Raw genomic sequence first — 16,568 nt, 5'->3', positions numbered from 1 at the left:
TCTTGGATGTACTAATAACAAAAACAGGAACCTCTTTAAGCACCAACGTATATACCAAGCCCACCAACATAGGATTATGCCTGAACGGTAGAAGTGAGTGCCCCCAAAGATACAAAGCCAGTGTTCTCAATGCTTATATTCGTCGAGCGCTTACCCACTGCTCTGAATGGAGCAACGTGAGTAGAGAGTTTGAAAGAGTAACTCAGGTATTGGTGAACAACGGATATAGCAACGCGGAAATAAACGCTGCTATAAGAAGACACTTGGACAGTTGGTATAATTCAGAACCTAGAACAGAAACCACAACACCCCCAATAAAATTATATTACAAATCAACCATGCACAGTGAACATATAAAAGAGGAAAGAATAATGAAAGAAATAATCCGTAAAGGAGTAAAAAGCACTACTCCTAACCAAAACATAAACCTGATAATATTCTACAAAACCAAGAAAACTTCCGAACTCCTTATCAAAAACAGCCCGAAGCCGACGGAGAACCCTCTACAGCAGTCAAGCGTTGTATACATGTACACTTGCCCCCACGAAGGATGTAACCTTCAATGTAAGTACATAGGTATGACGTCGACCAAGCTGACGAGGCGTTTGACATGCCATCTTCAATCTGGTGCCCCTAAAAATCACATGAGACAAGCCCATGACATTACTCTAACAAGAGAAATGTTGAACAAGAATACTTGTATAATAGACAAAACCCAAGATTCAAGAAGATTACAAATTCTTGAGGCAATTCACAAAAGAATAGAGCGACCTACCATGAACACCCAAATCACGGAACTATTTACTCTACCCACCATGAGAGTAAGGACAAGACAAGAACATATCGATGCCAACACAGAAGACAATGTCCAACATAACAGGCCAATTACACTGGATTAATCTTTGTGTTTAGATAGGAGATGCCTCGTATGGGCCAATAAGCCTTCTGCAGCCCCTATGTTTATCCCTTATGTATCCCCCCATGTTTTCACCTTCATTGTATTATCACCTGACCTAATGCGGGTATAAAATCAACTAGTATTGTAAGATCTGTTCACTTGAGAATGAACCATGGAGGTTCGAAACGTAGTGCAAATTATACAAATAAGTGTAATACACTCTATAGTAAATCACTTCTTTTCTTCACCTTAAAAGTACGAAAATGAATTTTGGAGAACTCCTATTTCAATTAAGCCCTGATGCTAAGAAAATAGTTAGAGGGATAGAAGCCCTAAACCAGAAAATAATAAATACAGAATATGCGGTCATATTCAATGAAACATATATATATATATATATATATATATATATATATATATATATATATATATATATATATATATATATAAATATATATATATATAAATATATATATATATATATATATATATATATATATATATATATATTAGTATATATATATATATATATATAAAAATATATATATATATATATATATATATATATATATATAAATATATATATATATATATATATATATATATATATATATATATATATATATATATATATATATATATATATATATATATATATATATATATATTAGTATATTTTGGTAGCAGTCTTTCCTGTAGACATATATATTGTAATACACTCTATAGTAAATCACTTCTTTTCTTCACCTTAAAAGTACGAAAATGAATTTTGGAGAACTCCTATTTCAATTAAGCCCTGATGCTAAGAAAATAGTTAGAGGGATAGAAGCCCTAAACCAGAAAATAATAAATACAGAATATGCGGTCATATTCAATGAAACATATATATATATATATGTTTTGGAGAACATATTCAATGAAACATATATATATATATATATATATATATATATATATATATATATATATATATATATATATATATATATATATATATATATATATATATATATATATATATATATATATATATATATATATATATAAATATATATATATATATATATATATATATATATATATATATATATATATATATATATATATATATATATATATATATATATATATATATATATATATATATATATATATATTAGTATATTTTGGTAGCAGTCTTTCCTGTAGACATATATTATTAAATATGACCGAAAAAGTAAGATTAATAATTCTAACACGAATTTTCTCTATCTTTCTTATGTTTCTTTTCACTGTTGATGGTAATTCAAAGATCAATTCTCCAAAATTCATTTTTATTTCTAGTCTGACGTGACACTTGAGCGCGTTTCGTAAAATTTATTACATTTTCAAAGACTTGAGTTTACAAACACACAACTGAAACTGAATAGAGCTTACATATCTTCGAGGTTTATATCTACATTTGGGTGAGGTGGATGAGGTTAAAAACGAACTTTCAACAATGGGTATTCAATGGGTATTAATTCCAACACAAGACAGAACACGAAACAATGGGTATTGAATGGGTATTAAATTCAAACACAAGACAGAACATGAAACAATGGGTATTGAATGGAAGTAATTGTAGAAGGCCTATTTGTCCATATTTCTTGATGCTTCTATATTGAAGCGGAGTCTTGAAGTAGGTAGAATATAGTTGTGCATTAATTGGCTGTTGATTGCTGGTGTTGACTTCTTGATGTTTAGTGCCTCGCAGACGTCTAGCCGCCTGCTATCGCTGTATCTATCGATGATTTCTGTGTTGTTTGCTAAGATTTCTCTGGTGATGGTTTGTTTGTGGGAAGAGATTATATGTTCCTTAATGGAGCCCTGTTGCTTATGCATCGTTAAACGCCTGGAAAGAGATGTTGTTGTCTTGCCTATATACTGTTTTTTTTTGGAGCTTACAGTCCCCAAGAGGGCATTTGAAGGCATAGACGACGTTGGTCTCTTTTAAAGCGTTCTGCTTTGTGTCTGGAGAGTTTCTCATGAGTAGGCTGGCCGTTTTTCTGGTTTTATAGTAAATCGTCAGTTGTATCTTTGTAAATCGAAGTTGTAGAATTCTGCTCAAATGCCTAGGCATTTGAGCAGAATTTTGTGTTGCGTTTCACTTACGAGATGGAGAAGGATGGGAAGCTGCCCTTTCAAGATGTAACAGTCATGGAAAGGAGCGGAGTTTTCCACACTGCTGTCTACACTAAGGAAACAAACATAGGAATGTGCCTGAATGCCAACAGTGATTGCCCGGACAGGTACAAGAGGAGTGTTGTTAACGCTTATGTCGACCGTGCCCTCAGCCACACCTCAGAATGGAAGCAAGTCGACGAAGAACTCTGTAGGGTAAGGCAGGTCCTAGTCAACAACGGCTTCTCCAATGGTTTCGTGGAAGACATCATAAGAAGGAAAGTGAAACGCCATGCAACCTCTGAAGAGACAACTAACACAACAACTATACCCCCTATTAGACTATTTTACAGGAACTTCTTTTCCACAGCTCATAAAACGGAGGAAAGGGTCCTGAAAGATACTGTTAATAGAAACGTTATCCCTACAGAAAAAAATCAGAGGATACAACTGACGATTTACTATAAAACCAGAAAAACGGCCAGCCTACTCATGAGAAACTCTCCAGACACAAAGCAGAACGCTTTAAAAGAGACCAACGTCGTCTATGCCTTCAAAGGCCCTCTTGGGGATTGTAAGCTCCAAAAAACCCAGTATATAGGCAAGACAACAACATCTCTTTCTAGGCGTTTAACGATGCATAAGCAACAGGGCTCCATTAAGGAACATATAATCTCTTCCCACAACCAAACCATCGCCAGAGAAATCCTAGTAAACAACACAGAAATCATCGATAGATACAGCGATAGCAGACGGCTTGACGTTTGCGAGGCACTACACATCAAAAAGTCAACACCAGCAATCAACAGCCAATTAATGCACAACTATATTCTACCCACCTCAAGACTCCGCTCCAATATAGAAGCATCAAGAAATATGGACAACTTCACACACAACTTCATAGGTTGTGTCCTATCCCGAGGTCGTCGACCTTCACTGAGCAACAATTCGCCCCTTAACTAATAATCACAACCCTCAGTTCTGTCCATAAACCTCATAAACGACGATTCATCCACGAATTTCAAAATCAATTACCCCATCACTGAGCTTCTGGATTCCAAGGTCGTCAATTGATATTTAAAATTCCTGAACTTTGACTGCTCATCGTCACATATCTACAGCATTTGCGAATTCCAGGATCATCTGACAGAGTCGGACGCATCTCTCCCACACTGGCCATCACGAAAACTGTAACAGTCAATCCAAAGAACGGGTCAACGCACCCGCGCAGAGACCTGGGCCCTGTAAATGAGCATGAAGGTTGCAGCACTCTAACAACTGTCTGTGGCCGACTGTGGTCAATACCGGACTCCTCAAGTCATGTTGAGACACAAGTGTTATGTCAACCCGATCATTGACTGGTCGGGTGGACTTGGAAGCTATCCACCTTGTCTCGATAGAAAAAAAGGATAAGCAACTGGAACAATATGATAAGTTTATAGTGTGATTATTAATTATATTTTCATTTCATTATTCTCTAGAACACAATGTGCTTAATTTGCCTCTTTATAATATTACCAGTTAGATGAAAACTCTTCAGTGAACTCCGATAATTAAATTTGTTTGAGAGATTTACATTTCAAGCATAGATTAGAAATGTAGGGGGTAGAATAGCCTAAGCTACTCTATCCCTTTGAGATTTCTTTCTTTCTTGTCTCAATAAACATACTTGAACTTGAAGTTGGTTAGAAATGTATATGAAACACTAATATACATTTTCATATTCACATTCAAATAAATATTCACTATATAAAGTTCTACTAAATGTTACAAAAATATGGTAATTGATGGTAAAATTCTGGACTTTTGTGTAGTGGAATGCACACACTAGGACATGAGGTACATCAGGGGTGCACAGGACCTATTTGTGGTAATTTTTTCACGAAACATCGTTTGTTTGATGTCTAGGGACAGCCAAGCCCCAGACCATTCCATTGAGACTAAAGGCAGCTGTAACTACTCTGTCAGAGTAGATACAGCATTTAGTATGTTTTACATGTAAAATGTGCAGTGAGTCGCAGAGGGGGAGTTGTGATCAGTGTGAGGAGATGGTTCACCAGCTCACTAACAATAGTGCTCTTATGCCTGTGGGAGCCAGTACACTTGTTAAGTGCACTTGTTAAGTGGGTGGACTTAAGTTTGGTAACCGAAACATATAGTGTTTGGGCTCATGTGAGAGCCCCAGTCATCAGCAGTCCAGAAATGTTACCCTGGCCGGGGTAGCATGTCTGTGGACAGTGCTAGAGCCGATAGCATCATCTCATTGTATGGCTTGAGCGAGACTCAACTTTGCGTGGGAACAGCTAGGCCGCAGGCGTGGGGTGAGCTGTGGGCCTCCCGCGCTCGCTGGCCACTTGAGTCGCCGTCATGGAAACAGCCGCCATCTTAGTAAACATCTTGAGCCGCCATGTTGGTCGGCCATCTTGGAGTTGCCCTAGGGGCTATGCTACACCGTCGCTGATTGGTTGAGAGGGGTAGGCCGCTGTATGCCTTCCTCTCATTGGTTATTTCGAGGAGGACGCGGGAATCGTCGGTGTAAGCGTCATTCTGAACATAAGCTGCCACTCTGTCAAGACGCTCTCTGTACTCAATTCGGCCAAATTGAATATAGGGCGTCGTGGTGGCTTGACTACCCAACTGCTTCACCTCCTGCTTCATCTACGACTGGGTCGTCACAGAATCCGGCCGAAGTCGTCGCTCGAAGGGGGGAAAAGACATTGTGAACAGTGAGTGGGTAGAGAAGATCTTGTGATCTGGGATCGTGGGGTATTGTGCATACGAGCAGTAACAGACTCGTAGATCCCATACCACTGATGATTAGACTTGCTAGTGCTCTGTAGCAGTTGATGGGAAAGGGGAAATTCGTGTCAGTGTTTAAGGCAGATTTCCCATGTTTGTGTAAGACGCTATCGTTGTGCGCGTCACCTGGGTATGAACGCCTCACTTCACCGGTGGGTCGAGGGTGCGAACCGAGCCGTGTTGTGAGTTGGTTGGGTTTGAGTGCGCGCCAATTGTACGTAAAATACCACATGAGGTACTACCGCCTCCTACGCCAGCTACCACTGCCGTGAGCGAGCCAGCCACCCGTAGTGGGGTGCCTGATGTATGGGAATGGTGTGTAAGCCGGCAGTATGAATGAATAAGTACCTATGTGTGTATTTCTGGTGATCAGTTAGTCTCTGAAAGCTTGAATTCGAGGTCAAGTGTTCTGTCACATCGTCACGCAGCACCTGTGAGGTGAAGTGAAGTGTGGACGAGGAGATAATCACCCTTTACTGTCATCTTGTCAGTCCATTGGGACTTACGTCTTGTGTACACAGACGTACAGTGTGTGTGTATGTGTGGGTACACACGGGAACAGAGTATACATAGATTAGCTAAGGACTGTGAGGATGTCCATGTAATAATTATATTATTCCATTGTGGTAATTAAATCATTTTTGATCGTCCGTGGGACGGAGTGATATCATTTCCATGTGTAGTCTTGCAGGTGTGGAATTCCAACACTGAGCACTCAGGTATGTGTGTAACGTCAGTGATTCCTGGAAATGATTATTGTGGAGTGTACCACAGTGAGGTCTTAATTTCTTTTATTGTTCCCAGGACCGTGACAAGTGTGATTTATATATATATATATATATATATATATATATATATATATATATATATATATATATATATATATATATATATATATATATATATATATATATATATATATATATATGTATTGTGGTTGCAGTATTAACGTAATTTTGGTAGAATTTGGTGAGAGACAAGGCTGTCGGGAGAGACCGCCATCGCTCTGTCGAGTAACGTAACTCTCGAGAGTGTTTATCGGCATGCGTGATCGATAAATCACTCACCCATGTGATTTAAGGAGTGCGAAATCTCCTTAGTGTTCCCAATAACGTTTGATAGCTGTAGGCTACATGTGTCAGCAGTAATTATATATATATATATATATATATATATATATATATATATATATATATATATATATATATATATATATATATATATATATATATATATATATATATATATATATATATATATTTATAATTGTAGTGTCACGGTGCCCAGTGTCATTGTGTTATTTACTGTTATTTGAAAAAGTAGCCAGTATCAAGGAGTGGCCACAGGAGGAATGGGCCCAGCTGGTCCAGTTAAGATTGACCGGTGCAGCCAGGGAGGCATACACCCAATTGTCACTGGAAGAGTGCCAGGATTATGCCACAGTAAAGAGCAGCATATTGCGCTCGTTTCAGTTAACCCCAGAAGCTTATAGGAAGCGCTTCAGAGAAAGGAAGGTTGGAGCATGTACGTTTGCTGAGACAGCAAGAGATCTGGAAAGACGATTCCAGAAATGGATTGAGGCTGCTGGAGTTGGAGCTTACGCTGACCTGAAGCAACTGATGGTCATGGAGAAGTTTTTGGAGATGATGCATCCCGAAACAAAGTTCAAGATCCAAGAAGCAGGGATAAAGGAGGTGAAAGATGCCGCAGATAGGGCGGATATGATTACCGAAGCATACAAGAGCTTGAGGGAGAACAGAGTGAGAAGCGAGGCGAGACGCAGCAATGGCAGACCCAGTGGAGTCTGGGGAGGAAGAAATTATGAGAGACCCAGAAGAGTCTGGGATGAGAAAAATTTTGATAAATGGGCAGATAAAAGTAAGTACCCTAAAACTCAAAAGAGTAGGTCGCGCACTTCGTCTGAAAGTGAAGATGGAGGAGCAAAACGAGAAACTGATCGTTATCCAGGAAATCAAGAGTCCAGTAAAGCTACACAGAGTACGAGTAGTACGTCTGGCCCGAGGAACTCCAATACGAGTGGGCAGAGTCAGAGCTACTCTGGTACGTATAGGAGAGATTTCTCCCAGATGAGATGTTACCAATGTAACGGATTGGGTCACGTGATACGAGATTGTCGACAGGGCAAGAGAGTTGTGACCCTGGCCATGTGTGACCCCCGAGGTAAATATACTAATGTGTTCCGAGACAAACCACAGAAGATGAACTTAGTGAACGAGAGGTATAGGCCGTTCATGAGCAAAGGTTGGATCAGTGTAGGAGGCCAACCTGAGGTAGAAGTTGGTATTTTAAGAGATACCTGAGCTAATCAGAGCTTGATTACGAGAAGCCTGATTGGGAATGATCGACGGTTAGCTGGCAGGAGTAAGATGAGAGTATATGGGTTGTTGTCTGAGAGTGACATGCCCGTATGCATTGTCCAGCTAAGGTCGGAATATGTGTCGGCAGAGGTTATGTTGGGAGTGTGCCCCGACATACCTGTTCCAGGAGTCCAAGTGATCCTGGGGAATGACTTGTGCGGGACAAAGGTGTTGCCAAGAGTCATAGCGGAGACTGTGCCAGAGGAGTGCCCAGAAGGCCACGGCACGGGTGGGACACCTGAAGTGTGAACCTGACTGACATCCGAGGAGATGCATCAGGAGACCGCCAAGCCATTGAGTACCCTGTCTCGGTAGTGACGAAGGCAGAGGTGGCCGACGAGGAAGACACTGGAGAAGGTGAGACAGTGTCGATTCAGCCGATGGAAGATATCGACGTAGACATAGTGTGGCTGTTTGATGAAGGTCCAGCCCAGGAAAATGGAGTCTCGGTGAGGTCAAAAGTGAAGATGGCCCAGCCGAAGAAGAATACTGTGAAGAGAGTTGACCTGAGTAGAGCCCAGACTGCTGAAATTAAGAGTCGGAAGGCGAATGCAACTGTGCTGAGTAGGAATGAGGAAGGATGTGGACAGACTGAGAATGGGAGTAGAGCGTCAAGTTGTCCACGAGCACAGAGGCATAGGGATAGTGGAGTTAAGTTGTTTGAGATGTCAAGAGTTGGCATGTTTCACAGAAAACGTGGAGGAGAGATGGTGAAGAGTAATAGCCGAGAAAATGAAAGGAGAAGAGACAGTATGTGTGGAGAGATGCTTACGAGCACTTTGGGAGAGGCAAAGCGACATGTATGGTCGAGTGCTGTTGGATGTAGTACAGTGCCCGAAGAAACTTTTAGGGAACGAAGAAGAGTTGAAGGAGAAGAAATGGAGTGGTATAGAAGTGATAAATGTGGGAAGAGGAAGATGATACAAGCATGCAGGAATAGAAGAAAGCCGAGGACTCGATGGAAGTCAAACAGGATGAGGTCTCGGATAAATGAGACGAAAGGGAGGATCGTCGGTGAAGACGAGGGAGTGAAGTATGATGAAAGGAGACGGAAGTATAATGGAAGTGTGAAGATGACAGAGGAGGTACAGACAGCAGATGTCTGACTCTGGACGTGAAGAGAAGAAGACGAGGAAACGGAGGGTGGAAACAATAAGTAGAGTGGACCGATGGAGTGCAGGCGTCCAAGGAGGACAGCCTAGCCAAGAGGTGCCAGAGAAGTCAGATCGTTTATGAGAAGATCATGTTTCTGGCGAGTTGTGAGCCAGATGTTGGAAGGTGCAACGAACTAATTGTAGACTCCTAAGGGAGTATATCGGGTGAAGAACGAGACAGTGCGGTGGCGGATGTATTATCTCGAGCCTAGCCACTAGAATAACTCTCAAAAATAAGGGGAGGGGAGTGTTATGATCTCAGCCTACAGGAGAAACGAGTCTCCCTCCTTAAGAGTTATTCATCAAGCCTGACCTGATTTGAAGGTCTAGCAAATATTGAGGTGATAACGCATATGTAAAATAGTTGCTTGGATATGTATAACAGTTTGAGATTATGGGCAATGAAGGAGAAAACAGATAAATGACTGGCTAGGAGAGGTGGACATTTTGCTGGAGGCGTGAGGCTCGCTTCCGGAGGACCTTGACCTCACTTGAGTGCCAGACATCGCAGGGAAAAGCCGCGCTCCGTTTGAGCTCCCGCCAGAAGGGAACCCCTAGTGATATATCTCGAAGAGAAGAGAAGTGTGTAGACGTGCCAGCTGTGGAACCTAGCTGGGAACGTTGTGGTCTCAAGTCCTGGTCGACGAAGTGTTTATTAAATCGCCCAGAGGCATTATTGTGGGCCGTGGAAGCGCCGTGACCAGACGCCATCAGAGGGAGAAGCGCCCTCGACCAGTTAATCTGTGGTAAGCACGATATACGCCAGTTCATAGTGATTGCTTGTAGTTGGTCGTGTGCCCAGCGACAGTAGCAATGTTTATTTATAAGTTAGACATGTTTTAATAAGGCAGAAAGCCTGAAATAGGAGAGTGAAGAGGGAGGAACACGGAGCGACGTCCGTCCCCTCTGAGCTCTGACAGGCGACTGAGGGAGCCCGGCTCCTGACGGAGGAAGACCCTCCCAGCGAGTGAGGACCGCCACCGGGCGAGGTGGAGTATGGACCTGCCCAAAACGGGGGAGTTCACTCTCACTGTATGTAGAGGACAGATAGAGGTTGGAGACAAACATATTGTGTGATTATTTTTGTTTATGTGTTAAAGGGGAAACAATTTTATTGGAGTGTCGATGGGTTGCAGGTTTGTCTTTGGGGAAGAAGTTGCTGAGAACTTCGAAGCCTGCAGATGAAGTAGCTGATGAGACTCCAAGGTAGTGAAGCAGAGGACCTCGAGCTGTGAGAAGCAGTGAAGAGGAGTGTCACGTGCTTCTGTAGAGGTGGAGAAGCACCATAGTTGCTCGAGGAAACTTCATGGTGTAGCAGCCAGGAGAGCTGTGGAGGAACCTAACAGAAGGGTGAAGCACCGTAGTTGCTCAAGGAAACTTCATGATAGCAGCCTGAAGGAGCTGCAGAGGATCCTGGTAGTGAAGCCCGGAAGAACCTGAAGATATCAGGGTAGTGAACTTCCAGAAGTGGAAGGGGAAGTTCTGGTGGATTACTTGTAGGGAGTTGATAGCGTTTGGTTGTCATTAGTGTGCAAGACGCAGTGAGAGGTGAGTGGTTATTTGCATTCTTATGTCAAGGAGTGTTTTATACTGAAGTTTAGAGTTACAGTCGTAGGCTGGATTACCTACAGATGTATGCGTTCTAGGACTAATAGAGTGATCGATTGATCATTGTTGTGTATCAATGAACATTTATACTGATATATGTTATTGCATGCAAATGCTGATTTTCTTTGTACACATTTATAGATACATATATATATTCTCTTGCTGATGGTGCAACAGTGTATGTAGACTTGATCAACTTGAGGAGGTTGATGGTATCAGGTGGTGAACCAGGAGATAGGATACCACTTGATAAGCTGATGGTAGAGTTCTGGTTGTGTTGGAGAGCAACCTGATTGTGATATTATAGAGTATAGGATTCATTATTATTATATGTGTGTATGTATCGTGTATGTGCTTTGTCCGGTAAATGTATCCCAATTTGCTGGTGTTTGCCCTTGTCCTAGTGAGGCTTCCCAGGAAGTAGTAAAGAAGGAGAGAGAGAGAGAAAGAACCAAGAACCACTGCCGTGGACAGGGTAGAGGGTAGTACTAATAAGCCAAAAGGGGATCGAGGAGATCATATTACCTAAGGAGAGAGTGGGGAGTCACAGCGGCTCGAGTGGGTGTGTGCACGTGACAACGAGGCTAGGTGTGGGAGCCGCATCCCCTAAATGTGTGACGTTGAGCCCCTCTCCAAGAACCAGAAGCGCCAAGGGTGATCTCCTAGTGAAGTATAAGCACTCTACCGAGTTGTGGGTTGGGTTGTCCGTAGAGAAGGATCAACGACGACAACACCAACCAACCCACAGACTATAAAATATGTGTGGTAGTGTGGTGGGGTGTGTGGTAGTGTGGTGGGGTTGTGTGGTAGGGTGTGTGGTAGTGTGGTTGGGTGTGTAGTAGTGTGGTGGGGTGTGTGTGGTAGGGTCATTGGGTGTGTGGTAGTGTGGTGGGGTGTGTGGTAGTGTGGTGGGGTGTGTGGTAGTGTGGTGGGGTGTGTGGTAGTGTGGTGGGGTGTGTGGTAGTGTGGTGGGGTATGTGGTAGTGTGGAAGGGTTGTGTGTTAGTATTTCGGGCAAGACAATATCACCACTGTTATCTTCTTGAGGTTATCTTGAGGTTATCTTGAGATGATTTCGGGGCTTTTTAGTGTCCCCGCGGCCCTGTCCTCGACCAGGTCTCTACCCCCAGGAAGCAGCCCGTGACAGCTGACTAACACCCAGGTACCTATTTTACTGCTAGGTAACAGGGGCACAGGGTGAAAGAAACTCTGCCCAATGTTTCTCGCCGGGGCCTGGGATCGAACCCAGGACCACAGGATCACAAGTCCAGCGTGCTGTCCGCTCGGCCGACCGGCTCCCAGTCGGCCGTCTCGTCACGTCACTGTTGCTCTCGTCACAAATATTAAATTATCAAATAAGAACTGGTGAGATGTCGGATATTTTATTGGTGATATATTCTTAACAATTTTAATTTGATCTTCTAATTTAGGGTGGAAAATTTAGGGTGGAAAATAGTTTTCCATAATATATATAGTCGGTACACGTCACTAGTATATACAAATATTCATCTTTAACAGCTTATTTCAATATCTTACATAAAGTACTGGAATAGTGATGGTTTATGTATAATAACAATTGTGGTATCTGTTGACAGGCAGTACAGCCCTTTACATGGCAGTCAGAGGTGGTCACGACAACACTGTGAAGGTCCTCCTCGACGCTGGAGCAGACGTCAACGCTACAGATGATAGAGGTAAGAGTCATACTTATGGACCCCAAAATTATATAGCACTCATGTCACACAACACACCACACTTATCATGTGACAAAATGCAATATTTATATATTGTAATTTTACCAAAGTAGAGATATTGTAATTTTACCAAAGGAGAGAATGACTGTCTGTTTATAGTAGGAGGTCAAACTTTTCAAATAAAATATTGTCTTAAAGTATTCTGACCATTATTCACTGATTTTATGAAAATTAAGAGTAATTTCCTGTTGTGAATAATTTGGCCGTACTAGCATCAAACAGACAATTCTCTCTCAGCGTCAACAGTTTCTCAAGCAACTGCTCTATACTAGAGTAAGGGTAACTATTGTGTTTTAGTACTTCACACCACTGAGCTGCTCCCACTGCCGACCACCACACTTAGACTATTGTATTTTTATAAGAGGCAGAAAGGGAGAGAGACACAGAGAAACTCAGAAACAGAAACACAGCAGGAGACAGAGCGAGACAGAGAGAGAGAGGCAGAGACAAAGATAGAGGAAGAGAATGAAACAGACAGTAGGCAAAAGAATGGATGGATAGACGAATAGGCGCATGAATAAATAGATAAGCCATAGGAGCCGTGATGAGGATTCGAACCTATGTGCTGTGAGTTATCAGGCCCCCCACTCTCTCTGTGTAATTTATTTCTGTGTTATAAATAGGTAAATATATGGATAGATAGGTAGACAGATGAATAATTGGATGGAGGGATAAGTGGTTGGATATATAGATAGATAGGTAAAAAGTAGATGGATGGACAGAAAAAATGGATGGGTAGAGAGATGAATAGATGGATGGATGTATAGGTTTAGTGATGAAAAGATGGATGAATGAATAGGTAGAAAGATGAATAGACGAATAATTAGATGGATAGGTAGATGGAAATATAAGTGGGTGGATAGATGGGTAGAAAGATGAGTTAGTGCATGGATAGATAGATAGATAGATGAATAGATAGGATAGAAAAATAGATGGATAGAAAAACAGATTGATTGATAGAAAACTTGATGGATATATTGCTTGAAGGATAGATGGCTGCACACATGAATGGAAAGAATGATAGGTGGATGGATAGATGATATATATATTTGGATAGATTGACAAAAAGATTAATAGATGATAAGGCAGATGGACAGATACACGAATAGACGTATGGAGAGAATGATAGATGGATAGATAGATATATGGATGGCAAGATAGATATATGGATGGCAAGATAGGTACATGGATGGATTGATGAATATATCATAAATGAATGGATAGATTGTTGGTTAAATAGATGGATAGGTAGACTGAGAGATAGATGATCTATAGATGATAGAAGAACATGAATAGCTAGATGGAAAGATTGATGGATGGATTGATAGATGGAATGCTGGATAAGTAGATGGATAGATGGAATGAATGATGTATAGATGATATATGGTATAGATATATAGATGGAAGGATTGATAGATGAATGAATAGATAAAAGAAGATAGGTGGATAGATATATAGATGGAGAGATGGAAGACAGACAGTCAGACCGAGACCACGATGGGTGACCCTTCTAGTACATACTATAAGAGAGAAGATTGTTTGTGTGTTCCAAGGTGGAGGCCACATGGTACTGGCTGGCCTCGCCCAAACTGGCAGAGAGAATGGTCTGGTGACCGGGATGAACACTGGAGTGGTCGTGGTCGCCAGGAGTACAAAAGGAACAGCTTGCCAGTGACACATTCAGGCCCCCATGAAGGGTTTTGGCACTGTCCGACAGTTGCACAGCTAAATATTTTCAAAACAAACATAAATATTCATATTAGTAATATACTCCATTATTCACTGATTTCGGGAACATTAACAGAACTTTTAATTAATTTGCACATGCTTAAAAAGATCACTTTTCCACAGCATGAAAGGTTTCTCAAGCGACCGATCTTTGCCATAGTAAGGGGTAACTACTCTTGTTTAAGCATTTGACACCACTGAGCTCCTCTCACTGTTGACACTGTCACGAACTGGGTGGTGAGTGGCGGTGAACTTTCAAATGTTGTCTAGGGGAATAAATGATTTTACTTCAGCCTGGGGGAAATCAACGAGTAAGGAATCAGCCTAGTACAAAAGACAGAATTTATATATATATATATATATATATATATATATATATATATATATATATATATATATATATATATATATTATGTATATATATATATATATATATATATATATATATATATATATATATATATATATATATATATATATATATATATATATATATATATATATATATTGGTGTATACAGGCAGCAGGTTTTCTTTCAAACATGTTTCATTGAATATGACCGCATATTCTGTATTTATTATTTTCTGGTTTAGGGCTTCTATCCCTCTAATTATTTTCTTAGCATCAGGGCTTAATTGAAATAGGAGTTCTCCAAAACTCATTTTCGTACTTTTAAGGTGAAGAAAAGAAGTGATTTACTATAGAGTGTATTACACTTATTTGTATAATTTGCACGACGTTTCGAACCTCCATGGTTCATTCTCAAGTGAACAGATCTTACAATACTAGTTGATTTTATACCCGCATTAGGTCAGGTGATAATACAATGAAGGTGAAAACATGGGGGGATACATAAGGGATAAACATAGGGGCTGCAGAAGGCTTATTGGCCCATACGAGGCATCTCCTATCTAAACACAAAGATTAATCCAGTGTAATTGGCCTGTTATGTTGGACATTGTCTTCTGTGTTGGCATCGATATGTTCTTGTCTTGTCCTTACTCTCATGGTGGGTAGAGTAAATAGTTCCGTGATTTGGGTGTTCATGGTAGGTCGCTCTATTCTTATGTGAATTGCCTCAAGAATTTGTAATCTTCTTGAATCTTGGGTTTTGTCTATTATGCAAGTATTCTTGTTCAACATTTCTCTTGTTAGAGTAATGTCATGGGCTTGTCTCATGTGATTCCTAGGGGCACCAGATTGAAGATGGCATGTCAAACGCCTCGTCAGCTTGGTCGACGTCATACCTATGTACTTACATTGAAGGTTACATCCTTCGTGGGGGCAAGTGTACATGTATACAACGCTTGACTGCTGTAGAGGGTTCTCCGTCGGCTTCGGGCTGTTTTTGATAAGGAGTTCGGAAGTTTTCTTGGTTTTGTAGAATATTATCAGGTTTATGTTTTGGTTAGGAGTAGTGCTTTTTACTCCTTTACGGATTATTTCTTTCATTATTCTTTCCTCTTTTATATGTTCACTGTGCATGGTTGATTTGTAATATAATTTTATTGGGGGTGTTGTGGTTTCTGTTCTAGGTTCTGAATTATACCAACGGTCCAAGTGTCTTCTTATAGAAGCGTTTATTTCCGCGTTGCTATATCCGTTGTTCACCAATACCTGAGTTACTCTTTCAAACTCTCTACTCACGTTGCTCCATTCAGAGCAGTGGGTAAGCGCTCGACGAATATAAGCATTGAGAACACTGGCTTTGTATCTTTGGGGGCACTCACTTCTACCGTTCAGGCATAATCCTATGTTGGTGGGCTTGGTATATACGTTGGTGCTTAAAGAGGTTCCTGTTTTTGTTATTAGTACATCCAAGAATGGCAGACTGTTATTTTCACTATTTTCATGTGTAAATCGGAGTACTGACTCTCTCTCTAGGTGTCTTTTTAGGTCAATTAGTTCTAATCAGGGAAGCGATGATTCCATCGGGCTGGGTAGATTTGATCAATTCTAGGAAATCTGCTGATGATTGTAGACTAAACTTACTTGGAGTGTATGGAGTTAGGAGTTCATTGAGTTTCTTTGCCAGGTGATAAGTTGGGGTTGGTATTTGGCTGATTATAGGGCGTAGTGGGTTACCTGGTTTATGCGTCTTAACATTG

The sequence above is a fragment of the Procambarus clarkii genome, chromosome 9 (assembly GCF_040958095.1).
Source record: "Procambarus clarkii isolate CNS0578487 chromosome 9, FALCON_Pclarkii_2.0, whole genome shotgun sequence".
Taxonomy (NCBI): Eukaryota; Metazoa; Arthropoda; class Malacostraca; order Decapoda; family Cambaridae; genus Procambarus; species Procambarus clarkii.
This window is presented reverse-complemented; position numbering follows the sequence as displayed.